Source organism: Epinephelus lanceolatus, chromosome 5, assembly GCF_041903045.1.
Source record: "Epinephelus lanceolatus isolate andai-2023 chromosome 5, ASM4190304v1, whole genome shotgun sequence".
Lineage (NCBI taxonomy): Eukaryota > Metazoa > Chordata > Actinopteri > Perciformes > Serranidae > Epinephelus > Epinephelus lanceolatus.
The window spans coordinates 43,244,263-43,269,214 of record NC_135738.1 but is presented as its reverse complement, the minus strand read 5'-3'; the positions used below and the strand labels follow the sequence as shown (position 1 = coordinate 43,269,214).

The following is a 24,952-nucleotide window of genomic DNA, read 5'->3' as shown; positions in this document are numbered from 1 at the left end:
GATGATGACATGTTAGATGTATCAAAGATTCAAAGGAAAAGTGAACATGAAATGAAATGAAATGAAATAATCACATTCCCCGTATCATATCAACATTTCTAAAGTAATGTGGTTAAGAACTGACTTTTTCATCTGGAGGTGGAGGAGTTGGTGGATGGTGTGTCTCCTGGGCAATACGCCTGCCAAGTTGCAGACCATTTTTCAAGACCAACAAACCAATCATGATTCAGTGAGTTATTGCTATGTTTTTCAGCAGCTTTTTAGGCATCAAACATGGGGTTTTTAGCGGCAGATAGTGGCACGAAACATGGTTGTTTTTTTACAGAGACATTGCTGCCCCTACACTTATTTATTACAAGTATTTTAACCTAAACATGATCTTCCCCTAACCATAACCAAGTTGTGTTTGTGCATAAATCTAATCACATTAATCACAGCATTGTTGAAAATTTAAAGTTGCAATGCATCTACTACATAATAACATGCAAACATAATGTATCTGTGGTTTGCAGAAATGTACAACTTTTTTTTCTGGTGATTGGGTTGACTCTGCCTCATCGAGTACTGTTTTGTAGCTGTTGAGAGAAGGTCTTGAGTTTTCCATCTACCATAAGTGGAATATTGTTTAACCAAGCAAATAATTAAAGACACTTGCACTGTTATCATGACTAATGACTCAAAGACACATCCACTCATTCATGGTAGCCGTGTAGAGGTACACTATCATATGCAAGGTAATTTATACTAATCAGGATCCTAGCAACCAAATCAGATTAGATCAAATAACATGCATGCATTGTCTTACCAAGTGCTTCACTCCATGAGTGTATACTTCTAATGCCAACAATCAATCCTGGTACTGGCCTTTAACAGGGTGGAATTTTATGATTATTTTTGTAATTTAATTATGGGAATGGTTTCAAAAATAATTTAAGTCCAAATATCTAGCTGCAATTATACGAATCATCGCAGCAGAAATACAGTCTGTACCCAGAGGGCTGCTGGTTAGCCTACAGCAGGACAGTGATGGTTTGCAAACCAGACTCCATGATTAGCCAGCCAACAACTGAAATGAGCCTAATACAAAATGAATTATGTTAATTAATGAAAACAACATGATTCCATTAAAAAGCAGCAGAAATTATTACAGTAATATTTCTAATAGTCAAACTAACCACAGATAGGTGTGTTTGCGCAGTATTTTGTGTTTATGCATGCATACATATTTATAATCTTGAGCACTGAAAATGCGTAGGAAGGCCATAAAGAATGTAGGCTGAGGAGCTGACACACAGATGAAGGCACATGGAGATGAGAGAGGAAAGAGGCAGGAAGAAGAAACTCACAGGTGGAGACGGACAAAGAAGAAAAAGTGTAAAGATACAGGCAGCAGAAGACAGAAGGAAGAGATGAGAGCTAGAGAAAGGGAGGGTGAGGGAATATACAGACAGATCAGCGGTGGAGTTTAATGAAAAGGGAAGAGTCAGAGAGAGGCAGTGCTGGAAAGAAGCAAAGTGAAGGAGAGGCGGAGGGAGGCAGTGTTTCATGTGAAGCGGGCAGTCAGTATTTGTGAATTATTGATAAGTAGATCTTTTACAATATTGAACTGAGCTTGACCCCAAAGGAGCAGACATCAATAGAGAGAAAGACAGAGGGAAGAGAGTGGGAGAGGGAAAGAGAGAGAGGGAGATATTGCCTCACAAAAATCTACCAAGAGCAGGTAGGATTTTTTTATAAAGCAGCTGGTGTTTTCTGATATCAGTGGATTTTCTTTCATCTGCTATTTATTTTGTTGGTCTGCTTTTATTTGTCCCTTGATGGACACCACTTACCTTAAGGTATCCCAATAAAACGTTTCATTTTGCAAATGCTGAGCACTCACCACGGTTCATTACATGCAGTGCAGAACACAACACAACAGTGCTACAAGAGTAAGGAGCAGGCTGACTCATAGAGCTTCCTGAGGGAGAATGGTTAGCTTGCAGACATCAAGAGAAACAGCAACTCTTAGTATCGATCACAATACAGTGTATAAATCCAAACAGAGAAGCACTGGAACAGCACTGAAAATACAGCTGATAAGAATAATTTACATGCTTTATGCACTCCTCTACTGTTGGATTGAGATTGACCTCCTTGAAATGACCACATAGGTCGTTTGTACAAGCAGCTTTTTAAGACCCATTTTTACATTTATTGTTAGGCAGGGATCTGTAGTGTCTGTACTTACTATTAGTGGAGCAAAGGAGGAAGTCAGGTGATGTAGTAAAACAACTGTTGTATCCTCATAGAGCACCTCCTGTTAGGAATGCACAGTATTGGATTTTTTTCTGCCAATATATAACAACTCAATTGACTGATAATCGATACCTAAATTAAGTGATCATTAAAGTCTCTTCTGTAGTAGAATTAACATCATATTATGCATGCATACACTTATGGTGATGGCCCACCAGCAGATGGAGACATGACATTGAATTCTTTTTAAAGTATAATATTCATTTATTGTGCAAAATAAGAAAAAAACACGCTGGCCAACTCTGATAGTTCATTTAAAAGCTCATATCGGCCAATACTGATGACATGCCAATATTGGCCAATATCAATGATGTACCAATATTTTCAGCATGTTGGTTGATTCCAATATTTAATTTTAAAACAAATACCGATGACATGCCAATATTATTGTGCATCCTTACTTGATATGATTTTCTACACATTTGCAACCCCCCGAATGATGTTACATACTTAGCATAAAGTTACATACTTAACGTAAAGTTGGACGTGAGGTATAGGCAAGTAAAGTTACTGTGGTTTGGTTTAGAAAAAAGATACCTTAAAATGACTCAAAGTTCACATGGTTCCAAACACCACCCTCCTGGGTAAAGTCCTGGATGAAAGGGGTTTTTTAACTGGTTTTGTGACCCATCCACCACCTCAACCTGCTTCCTTATGGGGCCACTTCTCTGTTCACTACAGTCAGCGCATTAGTCATGTGATCGCAGCCTTCCAAAATACATGGGTTATATTCAAATTGCTCATAATGTCTTGGGATATGTACAAATTTTGGCGCTTTTCTTTTCATAGGAAAATGTACAAACAGTGCATTAGAACAGCCTGAGTATGAAGAGTGACAAAGTTTGCATAGAGAGGAGGTCAAATTGACTGGATGGGTCAAAAATACAGGACTTTGACCCTGGAGACCGCTGGCATGGACACTACACTCAACAATGCATTACGTGGTGGTGGGCACAAAATGTGTTAAAATTACTTGCTGGCAACATGAAAACAATGCAAATGTAAAGTCAATGAGGATTTTTTCTCATGGTGGACACACAAATTAAATATAAAGAGTGAGAAAGTCCTAGGGTGGGCGGGAAAGGTGGATTTATGGGTCAAACTGCTGCAAGTTTGCCCGTTTTGGCCAAAAACAACTGACACAGGCTACACCGTCACTGAACATTTTGCTGGTAACTGAAATACACTGGCAGTAGGTTTGGGCAGTTTCTAATTTTTCATACCTTCATACCTTCCTGAAATTTCACTGGGATAAATATTATATGACAGTATTAGTGTGCGGCGCTACCCCTGCCCCCACAGGCTACTTTTCCCAAGATTTTTTAAGTTTTACATATAATATATACACAATAGAAACTTGCACAATGTAAAACAAAATAAATAAAAAAGTGATATTCCTTCACCCTTTTCCTTATTAAACAAAGAAATACAACTGTGCATCTTTTAATCCAAGTTTCTCTCTTTACCCAGACTAACACTAACATTAGCTTAATTGCCTCATTAAATTGTAGACCACACTTCATTCAAACTGCACACAAACAAAATTAAAATCACCAAAACCATCTCACTTAGTTTTGTTAGTCATGTAGTTAGTCAGTAAAACATTCAACAACTCTGGTTTGGTGGAAATAAACCCTTAATTTAAATATGCTCTTTTACCCATGGTCTCTCTTTCTCTTCTGTTGCTGGCTGGCAGTTTACAGTCCTATAATGTTATCCCCACCACCAGCTGCCTGTTCCACTGGTAGAGACCAAAGACTGACTTCTTATGGTGCCTGCTGTGCACTACATATATAATGAGTTTAACAGGGAGGAGCATCTTTATGTTTGACGGTATTGAAAATCACACCATCAGGACCCTTGTTGTTAGTAACCATTTTGCTGATACGTTCAGATCAACTTTTTGTGACCAGATAATTAGCAATATTTCCACATTATGTCAATAGAAATTGTTTACCTCAAAAGGTATTTGCTGTTTGAAATTAGTTGTATAAACGTGATTACTAGAAGACACGGCTGAATTTTACATATTTTGTGCAAACCACCACGCAACACTTTGTTAAGAGGTCATGGCCATTTCACATATTTCTGTGAGACTGTGTGAAACCAAAAGTCACTGTTGAAGTTTTTCTTGTTATGTAAGGTAGAAACACTATGTAACATCATGTGACGTAGCCTACATACGTAAGTTAAGTTAAATAGCAAACTTACTTTCTTAACCCGAACCACGATCTTTTTTCTAAACCTAACCAAGATGTTTTGTTGCCAAAACCAAAATTGTTATCCAGGTGTTCTGGATACTCTGACCATTAACGGTCATATACAACATATTCTGACATTTAGTTTTGAAGAAGTGTTAATCTACTGCCACTGGTAGGAAACGCTCCTGTGGGTTGTATTAGAGGGTATAAACATAGAACCTGTGTGGGTGTACGGGTTGGTTGACTGGTTGTATTTTGACATTTTTCACAGGATAGATGTTGTTTAAACCACACTGTTTCTGAGAGATCTGTGTAGTTTCACTGATGTTGGATCATGTTCAACTCTTTATAATCAGTAATGTATAACTGTTCCCAAATGAGCAGCTACTTTCTAAGAGTTTGTGAACACTGCAAATACCAGCTCATGTTTTCTTTACACTCTGTACACACAGCTGTGGTTTGAGTCAATTGCATTTTTGGAAACTTAATTGTCAAACTGGAGTTATTGACTTTTTGCAAATATAACTTTATGCTCTGGGGGGGGTTAGACTTTTAGAAGGTACACTGTTATATCAACTGGTTTGTGAGATCTTTGAATTTCAGTATCTTAGAACTGCATTCTCTGCAGAAACCCTATATTTCTAACCTCATGAGTTCTTAAAGTTTGCCAGTTAACTTTTGTAAGAGGCATTTTGCAAGGCTGTCTTTTCATGTGCAGCAACTGAACACAGCGCACAGAGTAGGCTTGATAATTCATTAGTGTGTTCATAGGTGAATTTAGGCCATATTTCCAATTGGGTCCAATCCAAATTTATTTATAACGCACATTTAAAAAGAACAACAGTTGACCAAAAGTACTATTATTGTTATGCATTGGATATAATATGAAATATCTATGTCACTGTGTCAGGCATGGGGCGGCACGGTGGTGTGGTGGTTAGCACTGTCACCTCACAGCAAGAGTGTGTGGAGTTTGCATGTTCTCCCCATGTCAGCATGGATTCTCTCCGGGCACTCCGGCTTCCTCCCACAGTCCAAAGACATGCAGTTTGGGCACTAGGTTAATTGATAACTCTAAATTGTCCGTAGGTGTGAATGTGAGCGTGAATGGTTGTTTGTCTCTATGTGTCAGCCCTGCGATAGTCTGGCGACCTGTCCAGGGTGTACCCTGCCTCTCGCCCGATGTCAGCTGGGATAGGCTCCAGCCCCCCCGCGACCCCCAAGAGGATGAAGCGGTTAGAAGATGAATGAATGAATGTGAACACCTCAGTGTTGTTGTACAACATTAAGTCCAAAGGAATCTAATTCTCAACTGATATATAGGATAATAAACAGACAAAAAAACAATGTAAATCCTCTTTTCCACCATTAGGCTTGTGAACTACACATATAGCCTATCAGGCACATGCATACACAGACTGCAGGTGGTGTTTAAGCACTTGCCCTCTTGGTCTGACTAGATAAGTGCCCTTTTGCAAGACATGTTTTTCAGTTTCTTTTTTATATTTTAGTTGTGGGAGAGTCATAAGCCCCGCCCCTTCTCACTCTGACTTCCCCTGTCATAGCCACCACAGTTAACAGACAATACAAATATTGTATGTGTCCCTCCTCAACAATGAAGACATAGTAAAGATTCTGAGCTTATTTTGTTTGTTGGCCCCTGACCTAACTGTGTTTATAGTTGCCAGCCAGTGGAATACATGTAATAAATTCACATATAATATTGTAGGTGTAGTGAAATTCGAAAATTGTGATAAATGACCAGTTACACTATCATCATTTATGATAACGAGAACCAACCCTATCTACATTAGCTTTGCACCATCTCCTTATGTCTCCTATTCTGTGATAGACTTCCATAGACTCAGATCTTACAGGGCTAGCCACTGCCTTGGGTCCTGGAGGCAGCCAGAGGTACAAAGGCAAAAGGCTGAGGACCTCCATGATCCCCAGGCTCACTATCGTCAGAGGGATTTTATACATTTCTCAAAGTTCTTATTTCTTCAGTCTAATTAAAATGAGTTTAGTTATACTGCATGTCTAATCATTGAACATACAGTATAACTGAAGTCACTTTTAATTAGACTCTAATGTAATTAGTCTAACACCGGTTCTCACATCATTTTAATCATATTTCATAGCATTCAACAAGTGTACAGCTGTGTAGCTCTCACAGTGTAGTCCCAGCTCATTCTCACTCTCAACTTGTCAAATACTGCTACTTTGTCAGTGATCTGGGTGTTAGATAGCAACACACAGAGGCACCTTTCATAGGGGTATGATACACACTCGGCTGCTGCCAGCAACAACTGAACTCATCAAATACCGGCGCTATGTTAGTGGATGTCTGCATTAGACACCAATGCACAAAGGCACCTTTTGGGGTATTATGAAGCGGCAGTTTGTCACACCACCAGCAACTGCCATGGTATAAAGAGCTAAAAAGTCATTTTAGGGCAGGCAGGATGGGTGGTGGATAGGCTGAACAAACTCTGGACTTTCACCTGAGAGGCCCAAAAATCAGTGGAGTTATGTTAATAACGTTTTTCACATAACGTTTGTGTGATGTGGCATAACGTTTAAGCCACACTATGATGTTTTTTTAAAAACCTAACTACATGTTTTTTTGCTTGAACTTAAGGGAATTAAGGTGCATTGTATGTTTATTTTGAAAAAGACTGTATGCATGGAACAAGCGTAAAATGAGAGGCTGTCCCTGAACATCCCAAAACTCACGCAGGAGGGTACCTAGCGTCATATTTTTGACAATTAGGTCCACTGACAAAGAGGCGGTGTTTGATTAGTTGAGATGAGAGCATGTTCTTAAAAAACTTTGGGGCTGTTTAGCTTTGTAGTTTTGTTATTACTTGTAGATGGAGAAATATTATGTATTAAACAGTATATTAGTCATTCAGAATGTAATTATGATAGATAAAGGAAACCTTTGAAGCATGATGTAGAGCGGAGATGCCTTACTGTTGCTGCCACACTTGTGTAAAGATAAAATGGGTGTATTTTAGCGTGAAGTTTAGCTTTTATATGAACTGCATTTGCACAAGCACTTAATGCTTGGTGCTCCAGTGTTCTACTCTCTTTGTCTTCACACAGAGCTTTTACTTACCACATCCTTTGAGGTGAATGACTTGGTGATGGAGCATCTGGCAGACAGATTGTCTGACTGGATAGCCTACCTGCTGACTGGCTGTCTGATGATTTTCTGGCTGACTGGCTGTCTGACCAACTGATTAACTGGTGTTCCCGCCTTAATAGCAGGGAATCAATAGTGTGGTCCAACTCTGCACTCTGAAGACTGACAGATGAGCTTACTGCTGGACTGAGGACAAGGTGTGGGACAAATGCCAAATATTTGCCTGTGTATCTGTGCATGTAAAAAGCTGTGGGAACAAGAATGTGTATGTGTTTGTATATTCCCTAACTCAGCTTCTGCACACTTAGTGTGAGCTGTACTCCTCAGGGAAGCACAGGCTTTTAAGTACACTTCCTGGAAGTCACTTAGGAGGTCGAACAGTTAGAGGAAGCCAACTCACTGCTTTCAGCAGAGTGAGGTAAGATCATTGTGATTACTTTAGTGAATCTTAAGTTCCTCTGCTGTACCATACACAGTAAGAGACATCAGCAAAGTCCACAATGATGAGTCCTTCCTGCTGTAGTGTCCCATCAGCAGCCAACTGCAGCAGGCAGTGTAAAAGATGAAAATGTCACACCTAGTACTGCAGAGCTCATGCTGTTTCTGACAGGGAAAAAATGTGGAGAATCATTGTATTTTATGCAGTGCAGTTATATAAGGCTGTAAAGGTAATAGCCTTAAATTAAAAGGTTTGGAATTATATCTTTAGCATAGCTTTTAACAAGTCTGGTCCACACTGGAGGTACCTGTCAACACACCATTGGCAAATCATCACCTTGTGAATTTGTTAAAGCCGATGCTTTAGCAACAGTGGCTTATTTATGCTGCCAGCATATAACATTTGCATTCATATGATTATGAGTTTTTATTTCTGATGGAATTCACTTATAATTTAGTGTATAATCAGCTTATTAATAGCATTTTAACCTAAACAAAGAAAAGTGTACAATTTCCAGAAAGGTAGGCCTAAGTGTTGTTTTAAGGCAACAGAATTACTTGGTTAGTTTTAGAAAAAATATCATGTTTTGGGTAAAATAAACTGAGCATAGTGTGAGTTCAGGCAGGACATGATGTCAAGTTCAGCTCACATCAGCCACATCAGCTGATCTCGAACAGCCCAGTCAACTAATGGGTCAGCTGATTGATTGAAGGGAGTCTGAACCTGATAGATCAAATGATTCTTTTTTTGCCAATTGGCAAATTTCATTCAGGGTGACCTGTTTAAACTGCTTCAGCCTGCATCCTGCTGCTGCTTCCTCTGCAAGCCACTTTGCAACCTGCCTCCACCCAGCTCCTCCTTTTCATGTTATGTCTGACTTATCAATGTCATTTCTGTTTGTCATCAATGCTGCCCTGTTCTGTTCCCAGGGGTCTTTGCTTCTGCTCTCCCTGCCTTAAGCTTTTCATGGAGGCACCTGGAAGGGCAGAGAGGTGTGCTCTCTCCGCCTCAAGCTTTCCACATAGGCATGTGGAGGGACGACCATATGTAAATTACACAACATTTTGTTAAAACAACATTGACCTTTGGTTTCACACTGTTAGGGGCAATAGCAAGTGAACCCAAATGCAGACACGAGCGGGAGTCAGGAATCAGTTAATTGTATTTATTGTAGAGCCAGGGATATGGGGGTTGGAGGTAGGGCAGCAGGTTGGAGAGCGGATCCAGAGGAGTTAAGGGAGAGCGTGGTCGGGGACAAAGAGGTATAATGATGGCTCAGCGGTTTGGGTAATTCCAGTGGGGATGAGGAGGCAGGGCCAGAGTCAGGAGCGGTGAGACTGAAGACACACAGGAGCAAAAATTAGTCACGGGAAAAACTTTCAAAAAACAGAGCACAAATTCAAGGCTTGAGCGTAACACTAACTATGTAGAGATTACGATCTGGCAGGGTGGAGATGGCAGAGCTGAGTATAAGAAGAGATCTTGGCAATGAGGTGCACCTGGTGGCTTTGCCCTGACTCCGGCATACCTGCAGACACACACACACACACACACACACACACAGAGAGAGAGAAGGGAGGGGGAGGAAGATGGCTACTGTGATGTCGTTCCAGGGGTCGATGTAACACACACGAGACATGAACTGTGCTCCCCTGGAAGAAAGTCTGGTTTTGTTTGACCCATCTACCTCCCCTCCCACTCTATGCAGACTTTCTAACTCTTTATACTACGTCAGTTGCTCTCAGTGTCCAAGTATTGCGGGGGGGTGGGTTTACATTGGAGTTAGTGGAAAACCCAGTGCGGCTCATAAAGATGCTAAATAGTGGCTTCTGCGTTGGTACCACACACCAAGGAGTGTGACAAAGCGTTGGTATTTGACGACCTGGGAATGAAAATGGGCTGAAATACTTGGCTCCGTAGCTGTTAAATGCTTCACTATATTAAGCAGCTAGTTGCTAACTGTGTCTGTCTGCCATTCAGTGCTGGGCAGGAAGTGTTCAATAGGATTTTACAACTTATTCACAAAAAACAGCTGCCTGTCACTGGAAACAATGCTGATAAAGAGCCATAAGAGTATATCAAAACAGTAACACTGTGGGCCGTACAACCAGAACAATGAGTGAAAAGAAACTAATAGGCTCCATAGAGCTGACTAAGAGCTAACCCCTTTCTTATAACATATAGCCATTTGATCCGTCATTATCATGAAAGTACTCATTGGAGCAGCAGCTTCAATATGTCTTGTCATGTAGGCATATGAGCAGACTTACTGTCTTTACAGTGATGTATTTATCTGTAGGACGCCTCAGCATTGTCATAATGAGCAGGATTTCCTGCAGCAGAAATGGACCTCCTGTACTAAACTAACGACCGCCTCCATTGTCGTATCAAATTAATACACCTTCACGAAATAAAACATGAGAAGTCTTCAGGGGGAAAAGGGCTATTTCACACAACAAATTTAATAAATTACTTATTTTAGGGCTGTGACCAAGTAATTAAATTGATCACAAAGAATGTCACACCATCAGGATCTGTCTGACATAGTTTACAGTGATTGATTGATGAAGAGGCATCGACAATTACCACTTCCATTAATTTCCGTTCATCCCAAATACAATTTTTTTTTTTTTTTGGAGACTTTGTAGTGGAAGTACTATCTGTCCAGTCAAGATGAAAATTACACTATTTTCCCTGGAGGCTGACATTAACAAATGTAAACATATAATCTCAAAGCGTGTTAACACATTGGAACTGACATTACAGATACCAAATACAGTGGTTAACCTAACCAGACCTCACGTTGAAAGATCAGACTTAACCCTGCATCAGCTGATTGCTTTGGCCACTTTTGTTTTATGTTCTTATCTCTTATTATGTATTGATTTTATTTTCTATTTTCTATATTGCTGTCCTTGTGTCCCTGTGACAACCAAATTTGCCCACTGGGGATACATTTTTTTTTTTTTTTTTTTTTAAAGGTTTATTGTATCTCATCTATCTAATGCTTTTCCAGTAACTCAGCTTCATCTCTAATGAGGTGCCAATTCTGTCACTCACTGATCAAGTTTCTGAACCTAATAAGCACTTGGTTGTGAAACAGTTGCTGTCAGTAATGTCAGCAAGCAAATCATTTGCCTGATTGTGTTTTAGAGAGCCCATTAGCTAATGTGAAGTCTGACAAAGTCTTTTGTCCCTTGATGCAGATGAAGATGTAAAATATGGAGAGGCAACAAATGCAGCAGTCATCAACAAACCTGCAGCACTACACAATACGATTGATATTTAAAGGGATAGTTCACCCCAAGATCAAAAATTAAAAAAAATCACAGTGGTACTGCAATTTCCTTCCATTACATGATGCCAAGAGGCCCAAAAATACTTTTTCCCATAGACTTACATTTAGAAAGAGATGTCTATAAATCAGTGAATACATTTTTTGAGCGTTACAACCCCTCCAAAATGTCTTGTTTTAAAATTATGATTTGATCCATATGGTCTTATAATATTTGGTAAGTCTAGAGGAGCCATACGATTAGATTACTATATCCCCATTCAAGTTGGCTGAGTGTTAAACCAGAAGTCAGCCATTGACCGTTGGAAGTTGGCTACTCGGTTGCGCTTGGCCGTGCTTGCAGGCCGTACGTCTCTAGTGTGCCTGCTCTATGGGCCCCACAATGCGGAAGATCCGGTTACTCTCATACCCCGCCACTGAGGAATGAACGGGGCATTGCCTTCAGCACTGTATCCAAGTCTCTTGATACATCCTTGCTTACCCTTCTCTCTCTCTCTGTTTATCATGAAGCTACTGCTGCAGGAGTGTGAGCTCCACTCCTGGGACAGAGTCACACATACAGTGAGGAGAGCGGCTCGCGGAGATGGTCCTTCAGTGCTGCGTTGAATGGCAGCCCCCCCACCCAACTCCCCTACCATTAAAAACAGATTCTAATTCTGAGGGAAACATTGAATGCTTGTGATAATAGGCCTAGATTCTGAGAAAGCTCTGCAACTATTTCTGCAGTTTTCACTTGCCCCGGCAAATTAATTGCAAAAAGAAAATCACAACATGTATTGAAATTTTTTTAAAGATAATTTTTTGGGCTTTTATGCCTTTATTTGACAGGACAGATCATGCGTGAAAGGTAGAGAGTGAGGGGATGTCATGCAGCAAAGGGCCATGGGCCGGAAACAAACCAGCATCCACTGCAGCAAGGACACCGCCCCCGCACATGGGACGCCAGCTCCACCCACCAAGCCACCGGGCGCCCCTCGCAATCTTTTTGTAGCAAATTTGGGGTGCAATCAGACATTTCAGGCCACAACAATTCCAAAACAGTCCAGATTGATAATAGCATTGTATGTAAGAGGAAGAATAAGCAGTTTTTATTTTGGAGTGAACTGTCCCTTTAAGGATGATAAACCAGCACTTTCATCTGTTGAAACTGTCATTAGATCAGCCTTTCTATTTATCTCTCAGCCTCTAAAAAAGATAATATACTTGCTGATTGATTTTTAGAGGCATAATTTCCCGCTGCTTCACACCATCAGCTCTCAACCCTCTGCACTCTCTGTGTCTCTCTGCATCAGTGTGTGAGATCATGTACATCTGTGTATGCAATGCATGTGTGACACCAGAGTGTGGACACTTTGTTCTATCAAGTGATCACACCTTCACAAGCCAGCCAGCCGATATGTAGGTAAACTGCTCTGTGCAGAGGCAGCTGTGCACACAGACAAGCAGGCTGAGTGGATCAATATCTGATCCTGAGCTAAAAGCCTTGAGTAGAATGCAATGGTGGTACTGTTATACACAGGTCTGGTTTTTGTTGTCTTTGTAGTGTAGTCAACTGTTCTCATACAGAATGTAGAGTTAGCATGAAGATTCAGCTCATTTAGAAACACTAAAACACAGTGATACGCTCTGTTCTCCTCTCAGGCCTCTACTGATGGTCATCCCTGTGTGTGTGTGTGTGTGTGTGTGTGTGTGTGTGTTAGTGGAGATGTAAAGCATATTGATTTTAAAGCAAAGCAGCCTTCCTAAAGCCCACAGCCAGTTTGACACAAAGTGCTTTAGTCTCTCTCAGGGCTCAGGCTCATTAAAACATATTACTGTTCTTGCCACATAACTAAGGACCTAGTTTCAGTGCCAGCCTATTGTTCAAGAAACTAAGATGTACACACAAACAAACACACAATGGAGAGGTAGGAGCTCATATGAAATGATAGTGAAGCAAGCCTCTTATTTAAAGTGACACTGTTTGGAACAAATACAGCGTGCACACACATAGATACCACACAACCACACACAGACACAAACTCATGCATGCACATATTTTCCATTCCCACACCATCTGCCTCAATTCAGTTCACTTCAGTGTGCTTTGCTGGCACAAATATCAGATCAGCAGTATAGCCAAAACAACTAAATACCAATGGATCAAATAATAAAATCTCTATGGAAATCAAATAGGGTCAAAAGTATTGTAGCTGTGTAAGAAAATATGAATGCAATAAAACATTTTGTATGAATACATTCAAATGTGTGAATGGGTAAAAATGCTTTGTTTGGCTGAATTTAAATGTTCAGAGTTGATTTTTTTATTCTGTAAGGAGATCTGTGGGTGTGCAAGATATGCACAATAATTTCCTGTGTGAGTACATTAATGAAATTTAAAAAAATAAAATAAATAATTACAGTTACACATCAAAGGTTTACACATACATGTTTATCGTTTACAGGTACACATTAAAGGTTTACAGCTATGCCAGGTTCAGACTACATGATATCAGCCCAATTATAGCCAACGTGGCTGTCGTACAGTCGGGCTCGGATCATGAACAACAACGAGTGTTGTACGTTGTTTTGTCTCGGGTAGCTTGTCATTGTAGACAACATTGTGTAGGATGCCTCACAATGCCCTAACACAAAGCCTAGCATGTTTTCTTATTGTTGTTCACGAATTCTCCCGTCACAGCGTCACTTTGACTAACAGAAACATGGAGCGATCTGCTGCCATGAACAGCTGTATGGCAACAACACCCCAGCCTTTTAGAAATTTCCTCTACGGATGTTACCACACAGAGTAAAAAAGGAATAATGATGGTGTGAAACAGCAGAGGCACTTTAGCAACCCAGTGAGTCCTGCCATTAGCATCAAGCTAGCAAAGAATGTTATTCTTTATAATAGAGAGGGATATAAAGGAATAAAATTCACAAATAGTGGCAGGGCTTTTACTTACCACAACTGCAGAAGCTACCAGCTTCATTTGAAACAGACTACATTAGAAATGGGCTTTTTGTGGGAATGGGACTTTTTAAATTCCTACAATAACAGTTCAGCTGGCAGCCATAGTGACTGAAATAATAATAACAATAAAAATAGGACTGGAACAACGATGACATCACACGTCATGAAAGACGACCAGTGATGATTCGTCGTGGACCAACGTGTAGTCTGTCATGTCTGTTGGCTAAGTCACGGCACAATGTTATGACTCCATAATCGCCAAATCTGACATAGTGACCGTCGAAAAAGACAAAAATGTCATGTAGTCTGAACCCGGCATTATTACAGTTACATGATTACGGTTTACAGTTAAACATCAAAGGTTTGCAGTTATACATCATATACATTTGTAGTTACATATCAAACTTGCAGTTACACATTTGAGGTTTGTTGGAGGAAAAAACTTAACTCCACTGAATGTAATCCAAGGTTTACAGCTATAAATCAAAATTATAAGTACAAACACTTTTGTTCCACATTTCACGCTTCCTCCTGAACAGCCAATGGGGCATTGTTACCATAGGTCCATTAAAAGCTTGTAATTTTCACCAAAGACGTAAATATATGATAAATTATAGCTGCTGCGCAGCAATGGTCGGGGCCGGGCAATTTTAGGCAAAATTAGGCAATTCTGAGCAACAAGCAGAGTGTAGGAAGATGAAAAAAAGGTGGCATTCTAAGCATAAGAGACTATGCTCTATCTCACTGAGCTAATTAGCCAAAGACAACTCTGTGGTATATATGTTTAAAACTTCTTCTAGCTCATTATACTGATAAGAAGTCATAATCTATTTCATCATAAAATACTGAATGTGTGGTATATGCAAAAGCCCATGTGAAAAATGTAATACACACACACTAAAACAAAGCATATCACAACATAGAAGTTAAATCATATAATTATGGCATGCCCTTCAAATTGTGGATGGGTGGCTGAAGTGATCAGACTCATAATATACAAAGGAAAGAAAAAACTCAAGAACAAGAAAGTAAGAATAACATTAACTGCTAGCAATTATGAACAAACTGGCCTGATCTAGCTTAAAGCTAAACATTATCCATGGTGACAAAGATGAAAACATTTTTTAAAATGTAAAAGTAGCTATTGGATAGACTCTGCATATTGACTGATAGCTAAGCCAAATAAACAGGGAAAAGAGACAAGGGATAACAGGGAAAAGTGTTGATAAAGAGTATTTGTTTCTCCGCAAAACTGCCTGGATCATAATTATTTTAACCTTAGTAGTCTCTAATCCACATAGCATGATGCCTGAACATAGGACTTTCACATTAGAATGTCCGTTCTGCCTTAGCTGAGGCTTAAACTCACAACTTCTGAGACTGAGGTCCGTCTTCTATCTCACTGAGCTAACTGGCAAGTGACAGTTCCTGTGTGGCTTCACAAATTGACTAGGCCAAGCATCAAGGGTGTCAGACAGTAGCCATCCATGCCATGGAAAAGCAAATTTCAAAGTGAAAGTTCCAAAGCTGTAGCACATATGGTTGATTTGTTATGAATTTTCAAAGTTTTGAAATTTAGAGGCTTGCTGTAGCGCCACCATCAGGACTATTGTCAGATGTCCTCAACTGTTTCCAGTTGAGGACATATGGCATGGGACTGGACCTTTACGAAAAGTTTGGGTAGATTTCTCATATGGAAATGTTGCAGGAGCTGAGGCTTGAACTCAAAATCTTCAACACCAAGAACCATTCTCTATCTCACTGAGCTAACTGGCAAATGGGAATGTCACATGTAACTTCACAAATTGACTAAGCCAGTCACCTGTGTGCAAGACAGCAGCTGTTAGTGTGTAAAGGCAGATTTCAAACAGCTGTCAAAAATTCAGTTATTAAGACAAAAATCCGAAAAAACACAAATTGCATCTAGACAGCATGGAGATGTTGGTAATTTGTTTGTAACAATGATTGATTTGCTCCATAAGTGAAAAACTGATGTTTAAAAATGCCATTTTTGCATTGACTCCAATTGTTCGCATGAGAGCGAAATTCAAAATGCTGTAAAAAAAAATCAGTTTTTGAGATAAAATTCTGATATTTTCCAAACATCATCTACCATGACTCCAAAATTTTGTCATTTTTTTAATGAACATTGAAAATGTATTTAGCAAGAATTTGCAAGTATATGTTTACAGTACCATTTACAGTCAAACATTTTGATGCACTGTAGGCTCAATTTTCGATAAATCAAAAATCTGTGTGGATAGTTTGTGTAGGACAGTCTGAAGATGCTCTGTAGCAAGTTTGGTGTCAGTTGAGCAAAAATTGTGGGAGGAGATAGGTTTAAGAAATTTTACAGTTTTTGAAAAAAACAGAGTGATGAACTTCATAATTTGCAATAGGTTTAAATGTACAAAAGTTTCTTCAGTATTGGGGCTACATTTTGGCGAAAATTGCAAATCTGTAGCACATATGGTTGATTTGTTGTGAATTTTCAAAATTTTGAACTTTAGAGGCTTGCTGTAGCGCCACCATCAGGACTATTGGCCTGTTATTGCAGCTGAGGCAATCTGGCATGGGACTGGACCTTTGTGCAAAGTTTGGTGATTTTTCACGCATGGGAAGTAGGATTTCCTTGGAAGAAGGAGAAGAAGAAGAAGAACTTGCAGGATAACAATAGGGTCCTGGCAGCTTAGGCTGCCTGGCCTTTAATAACAGACAGCTAACATAACAACATAACAGCTACTGTGACATTACCCATTGGACAGTGGGCTGCCATTTTGAAGCCTCAAGTTCAGCCTTTCAGCCATCGCCATCTAGGTTTTAAGGAGCCAGAAGTGACCATATTTAGAAGGTGGAGCTGTGGAGTCATTTAAATTGCCCTGCCCTTAAATATGCATAACTTTAAGCCTTAATAAAATGTAAACAGGTTAGTTATTAATAAATTTACCCCCCATACTTCATGATTATTTAAATTTGCTATAGAAACCAAAACTGGTTTTTGTACCAGGCTGTAAATATGTTTATTTCTGCTGTAAAGTTAAGCAGTTGTACATGGGGGTCTATGGAGATTGACAATTTTGGAGCCAGACTCGAGTGGCTATTCAAGGAATTGCATTTTTTGCACTTTTGCATTGGCCTCATTTCTCAGCCTTGGAGGTTGATGCTTGGCCACAAACAGGCTCAGATTGTTATTATCAGTGCCTATTCATGTCAATGATAAATTAATTAACTTTAATTAATTTAGGAACCCACTGACTTTAATAGCTAATATTTGTTTCAGACAGATTTATGCCCATGTTCAAAAATTTTTGCACATTCAAAACATGAATAACAAGAATATGGTTGTAATTACATAAGAACAAAGCCACAATATTTCAGGAAAAAAATCAACTTGTCCAAAAGTCTGCTGTGCATCATGTCAATGCTTTGCACTTTGCTGAGATGGTAGTGTCCCATTCAGACCAACCAACAGACCCAGAACCCTGTTTGGAACAATTCTGATCAAGCATAAATCTCAGTGCTGGCAAATGCATGTTTTCTAAGTACTGGGGGAAACATATCACCTGCATTTCTGAATTATTAGGAATTATTATGCACGTTTGAGATGAGCCAGGCCTGTGAAGATTCGATCACCAGCAATCGGCGCACAATGCACACTGGTTAGTTTTGTATCCGACTTCATCCTGACTTGCTCTGATGTATTACAAAAGTGGACGGCGATAAAATAGCGAGAGCGAGGAGGCTACAGTTTTTAGAGCGAGGCGCTGCACTTGCTCTCCACCGACTGCAAGAAACACCTGGCTCTCACCTGATCTAACAGCTGATTGGTTTAGATGTTGACTCAACAAGATGATGTTTAACAAAAACTTTTCATTTTTGTCTGATTTGAATGTTTATTCTGTTCACAGAACACATGGCGTGTGACTGATGGTGAAGTTTAGTCATCAGAGACTAAATACATTCATCATAAACATACAGAGTCTACTGTATGAAGTACACTGAACAAAAAAAAAAATATATATATATATAAACACTTTTGTGCTTGCTCCCATTTTTCATGAGCTGAACTCAAAGATCTAAAACATTTTCTTTATACACAAAAGACCATTTCTCACAAATATTGTTCACAAATCTGTCTAAAATCTGTGTTAGTGAGCACTTCTCCTTTGCCGAGATAATCCATCCCACCTCACAGGTGTGGCATATCAAGATGCTGATTAGACAGCATGATTATTGCACAGGTGTGCCTTAGGCTGGCCACAATAAAAGGCCACTCTGAAATGTGCAGTTTTGCTTTATTGGGGGGGTCTGGGGGGGTCAGGAAACCAGTCAGTATCTGGTATGACCACCATTTGCCTCACACAGTGCAACACATCTCCTTCGCATAGAGTTGATCAGGTTGTTGATTGTGTCCTGTGGAATGTTGGTCCACTCCTCTTCAATGGCTGTGCGAAGTTGCTGGATATTGGCAGGAACTGGAACACACTGTCGTATACGCCGATCCAGAGCATCCCAAACATGCTCAGTGGGTGACATGTCCGGTGAGTATGCTGGCCATGCAAGAACTGGGATGTTTTCAGCTTCCAGGAATTGTGTACAGATCCTTGCAACATGGGGCCGTGCATTATCATGCTGCAACATGAGGTCATGGTCGTGGATGAATGGCACAACAATGGGCCTCAGGATCTCATCACGGTATCTCTGTGCATTCAAAATGCCATCAATAAAATGCACCTGTGTTCATTGTCCATAACATACGCCTGCCCATACCATAACCCCACCGCCACCATGGGCCACTCGATCCACAACGTTGACATCAGCAAACTGCTCACCCACACGACGCCACACACGCTGTCTGCCATCTGCCCTGGACAGTGAAAACCGGGATTCATCCGTGAAGAGAACACCTCTCCAACGTGCCAGACGCCATCGAATGTGAGCATTTGCCCACTCAAGTCGGTTACGACAACGAACTGCAGTCAGGTAGAGACCCCGATGAGGACGACAAGCATGCAGATGAGCTTCCCTGGTGGACATTCCTGCAGTCAGCATGCCAATTGCATGCTCCCTCAAAACTTGCGACATCTGTAGCACTGTGCTGTGTGATAAAACTGAACATTTTAGAGTGGCCTTTTATTGTGGCCAGCCTAAAGCACACCTGTGCAATAATCATGCTGTCTAATCAGCATCTTGATATGCCACACCTGTGAGGTGGGATGGATTATCTCAGCAAAGGAGAAGTGCTCACTAACACAGATTTAGACAGATTTGTGAACAATATTTGAGGGAAATGGTCTTTTGTGTGTATAGAAAATGTTTTAGATCTTTGAGTTCAGCTCATGAAAAATGGGAGCAAAAACAAAAGTGTTGCGTTTATATTTTTGTTCAATGTATTTAGCATCACAGAGACTTGTGGTCAGTCGGATGTGAGGATTCTTAAAATAACATCTGTACAGATGTGAAGGCCTGACTTTATCTGACTGATCTTAAATGAAAGATGTCTTGTATTTTTTTCCTTTGAAAATATTAACCTTATAGCCAGACACAATTTATCTAGCCTATGCAGCTGAGGGGACAGGTCTGCTCTGCAGCATCAAACTGATATGATGCTGATTTATATGAGAATTCATGAAAAATTGAGGTTGAACCATGAACATAAAGTACAGATAGCCTGTAAAATATTTTAATAACTCAATCTACCATAATGAAAAAACAATATGAGACTGAGAACAATCTAATATATGGGTCAGATAACATTTTTAATAAATCGACATACTATCGGACAGGATGCGAGTGTTTCTGTGACTCCCTGCTGCCACCTGCTCTCATGTACTTTTCAGGCGAGGCGTAGTTCATCTCGAACATCCCTATTGTGCTAATAATAAACTGTAGGCAAAAACAGTAACAATGAGACTTTGATTAAGATTTTGGAGCTGAGGTTATTTTTGTAGCCATCTAACAACATTATCTCCACTGGAGAAAACATTTTCATAATATTGTGTAGCCGGATGACGCGCCATTCTCAATTATTGAGACACAACAACAATCACTAAAAAAAAAAATTCTCACAGTTTCAAAACCTGTCAGCATTTTAAAACTCTCGGCTCAGCTGCTAGCTCAGGCTAGGGAAAGGTATCTTATGATATCTTTTTTTTTTTTTTTTTTTTAAGATTTTTTAATGGACAGGACAGTTAAGTGTGAAAAGGGGGGGGGGGGGGTGACAATCACTCAACTCAATCAAACTTTATTTGTATAGCACTTTTCATACATTAAAAATGCGGCAAAGGGCCACAGGCTGGACTCGAACCCGGGCCGCCGCGGCAACAGCCCTGCACATGGGGCGCCTGCTCCACCACCAAGCCACCGACACCCCATCATATGATATCTTAAACAGTATGGCAAAGTCAACACTATATGTATATGACAATATAATATGAGTATGTGTTATATGGGTAAAGTAATTACTGACTGTGTTAATAGGAAGTGGCCATAGCATAAGCAGGATCATTCCCTCCCAAGTTTGTACATTCCATAATTGTAATGGATGAAGCAAAGGCTAAAAACTACTCAATGTATAAACCAGAATAAAACCAGATACACCTGCCAGCCATTAGTATTCTCTGTATCCATGGTATAACAGTCAATAACCTTTTTTGACTAAAGCTTGAGTTTCTTAATCTTTTATAGCTTACATCCCACCAGCTGCTGGATTCAAGTTGTAAAAATTATGAGCCAGTTTACAACAAAACCGCACAGGCATATCATGAGTCAGACATGGCCAGTAAATATTTGACCTTGTGATTTGAATTTCACAGCCTGTAATCACAAATTAGTACCAGTTAATTATAGTGAAAAGAGGGCAAGAGACTACATTGCACCAATGGAGAACTTTCACATCCTACCTGTGAATAAGCACCTCATTCATCAAATATACCATCAAACAGATGCTTCAGTAAAAAGTATAATGTATTCAAGCCAGCAGTGTCATGCAACCTTTTGAATGACTTCTTGAAAATCATATTTTGACATTGAGGTTTTTTTTTACTTAACTCATTTAAAACCCAATTATGTTCCAAACACACACAAACAGAAAAAAAATAAAATAAATCACAATGGCAGATTTAAACTCTAACCCATTCAAAAATAATAATTAAAAAAAAAAAAATAAAAATATTATTAGGACACATTGTTGATATGTGTTATTTTAAAAGAGTCTGAATGCAGAAACCAGCTAATAGTAAAAATTACTCTAAATGGTCCTAACAGACTTTTTTCTACAAAAAAATAGTTATTTATTTTTCGTGAATGGTTAACGAGCAACAAAAGGACCTGTCATCTGCCATCTGTCACGGGTAATCTTTAACTGCATGGAGTTAAAGATGACGCATTTCTTCAATATTTTAAGCAAGACTACTTTTTAATTTCAATCTTTTACAGTTTCAAAATAATAAAAAAGTAAAAGGGCCTGAAGCAAATGTTTGGGCATCTTGCATGGTCAGTTCTTAGTAGCGCCCCTTTGGCAAGTATCACAGCTTCTAAATACTTTTTGTAACCAGCTAATAATCTTTCGATTTTTGTTTGGGGGATTTTCGCCCATTCTTTCTGCAAAAGGCTTCTAGCTCTGTGAGATTCTTGGGTCATCACACATGCACTGTTCTTTTGAGGTCTGTCCTCACATTTTTAATGATGTTTAGGTCGGGGGACTGTGAGGACCATGGAAAAACCTTCAGCTTGTGCCTCCTGAGGTAGTCCATTGTGGATTTCGAGGTGTGTTTAGGATCATTGTCCTGTTTTAGAGGCCATCCTCTCTTCATCTTCAGCTTTTTTACAGATGGTGTGATGTTTTCTTCCAGAATTTGCTGTAATTTAACTGAATCCATTCTTCCCTCTACCTGTGAAATGTTCCTCGTGCCACTGGCTGCAACACCAGCCCAAAGCATGATCAATCCACTCTGTGTTTAACAGTTGGACAGGTGTTCTTTTCATGAAATTCTGCACTCTTTTTTCTCCAAACATACAGTACAGGCCAAAAGTTTGGACACACCTTCTCATTCAATGCGTTTTCTTTATTTTCATGACTATTTACATTGTAGATTCTCACTGAAGGCATCAAAACTATGAATGAACACATGTGGAGTTATGTACTTAACAAAAAAAGGTGAAATAACTGAAAACATGTTTTATATTCTAGTTTCTTCAAAATAGCCACCCTTTGCTCTGATTACTGCTTTGCACACTCTTGGCATTCTCTCCATGAGCTTCAAGAGGTAGTCACCTGAAATGGTTTCCACTTCACAGGTGTGCCTTATCAGGGTTAATTAGTGGAATTTCTTGCTTTATCAATGGGGTTGGGACCATCAGTTGTGTTGTGCAGAAGTCAGGTTAATACACAGCCGACAGCCCTATTGGACAACTGTTAAAATTCATATTATGGCAAGAACCAATCAGCTAACTAAAGAAAAACCAGTGGCCATCATTACTTTAAGAAATGAAGGTCAGTCAGTCCGGAAAATTGCAAAAACTTTAAATGTGTCCCCAAGTGGAGTCGCAAAAACCATCAAGCGCTACAACCAAACTGGCACACATGAGGACCGACCCAGGAAAGGAAGACCAAGAGTCACCTCTGCTTCTGAGGATAAGTTCATCCGAGTCACCAGCCTCAGAAATGGCAAGTTAACAGCAGCTCAGATCAGAGACCAGATGAATGCCACACAGAGTTCTAGCAGCAGACCCATCTCTAGAACAACTGTTAAGAGGAGACTGCGCCAATCAGGCCTTCATGGTCAAATAGCTGCTAGGAAACCACTGCTAAGGAGAGGCAACAAGCAGAAGAGATTTGTTTGGGCCAAGAAACACAAGGAATGGACATTAGACCAGTGGAAATCTGTGCTTTGGTCTGATGAGTCCAAATTTGAGATCTTTGGTTCCAACCGCCGTGTTTTTGTGAGACGCAGAAAAGGTGAACGGATGGATTCCACATGCCTGGTTCCCACTGTGAAGCATGGAGGAGGAGGTGTGATGGTGTGGGGGTGTTTTGCTGGTGACACTGTTGGGGATTTTTTCAAAATTGAAGGCACACTGAACCAGCATGGCTACCACAGCATCTTGCAGCGACATGCCATCCCATCCGGTTTGCGTTTAGTTGGACGATCATTTATTTTTCAACAGGACAATGACCCCAAACACACCTCCAGGCTGTGTAAGGGCTATTTGACCAAGAAGGAGAGTGATGGAGTGCTGCGGCAGATGACCTGGCCTCCACAGTCACCGGACCTGAACCCAATCCAGATGGTTTGGGGTGAGCTGGACCGCAGAGTGAAGGCAAAGGGGACAACAAGTGCTAAACACCTCTGGGAACTCCTTCAAGACTGTTGGAAAACCATTTCAGGTGACTACCTCTTGAAGCTCATGGAGAGAATGCCAAGAGTGTGCAAAGCAGTAATCAGAGCAAAGGGTGGCTATTTTGAAGAAACTAGAATATAAAACATGTTTTCAGTTATTTCACCTTTTTTTGTTAAGTACATAACTCCACATGTGTTCATTCATAGTTTTGATGCCTTCAGTGAGAATCTACAATGTAAATAGTCATAAAAATAAAGAAAACGCATTGAATGAGAAAGTGTGTCCAAACTTTTGGCCTGTACGGTACCTTTGCTCATTGCGTCCAAAAAGTTCTATTTTAACTTCATCAGTCAATCACAGGACTTGTTTCCAAAAAGCATCAGGCTTGTTTAGATGTTTCTTTGCAAACTTCTGATGCTGAATTTTGTGGTGAGGACACAGGAAAGGTTTTCTTCTGATGACTCTTCCATGAAGGGCGTATTTGTACAGGTGTCCCTGCACAGTAGAACAGTGCACCACCACTCCAGAGTCTGATAAATCTTCCTGCAGGTCTTTTGCAGTCAAACAGAGGTTTTGATTTGCCTTTCTAACAATCCTACAAGCAGCTCTCTCAAAAGGTTTTCTTGGTCTTCCAGACCTCAACTTGACCTCCACAGTTCCTGTTAACTGACATTTCTTAATTACATTACAAACTGAATAAACAGCTACCTGAAAACACTTAGCTATCTTCTTATAACCTTCTCCTGCTTTGTGGGCATTAGATATTTTAGTTTTCAGAGTGCTAGGCAGCTGTTTAGATGAGCCCATGGCTGCTGAATGTTGAGACAAGGTTTCAGGAGTTAGAGTATTAGAAAGCTTTGAAATTTGCATCACCTGGCCTTTCCTAACAATGACTGTAAACAAGCCGTATTCCGAACAAACTAATTAAGGTCTGAGACCCTGGTAAAAGTTGTCTGAGAGCTCAATTGCCTTTAGGTGCCCAAAGTTTTACATGGTGCTCCTTTCCTTTTTTCACTTTTTACTTTTTTTACAAATTGTAAAAAAACAAAAATAATACACAAATCTTGCTTAAAATCTTGAAAAGCATGTTTCATCTTTAACTTCGTTCCTTTACGAGATCAGTTCATCTTCTACTCACTTGACTATTCACAACAAACGAAATGTTGACCAAGGGCGCCCAAACTTTTGCATGTATACTGTACAACTGCGAGGTGAAAAGTCTAGTTATATTTTGAATTGTCATCTGCCACCTAGGCTTTGTGTTTTCCTTTACATA

The 24,952-nt window shown here is 39.9% G+C and overlaps 1 protein-coding gene across 2 annotated transcripts in view; it reads left to right on the top strand.

Moving 5' to 3' along the window:
• galnt18a (UDP-N-acetyl-alpha-D-galactosamine:polypeptide N-acetylgalactosaminyltransferase 18a) overlaps positions 1 to 24,952 on the top strand; it is a 303,599-nt gene that overhangs the window by 273,451 nt on the left and 5,196 nt on the right. The window lies entirely within an intron of this gene.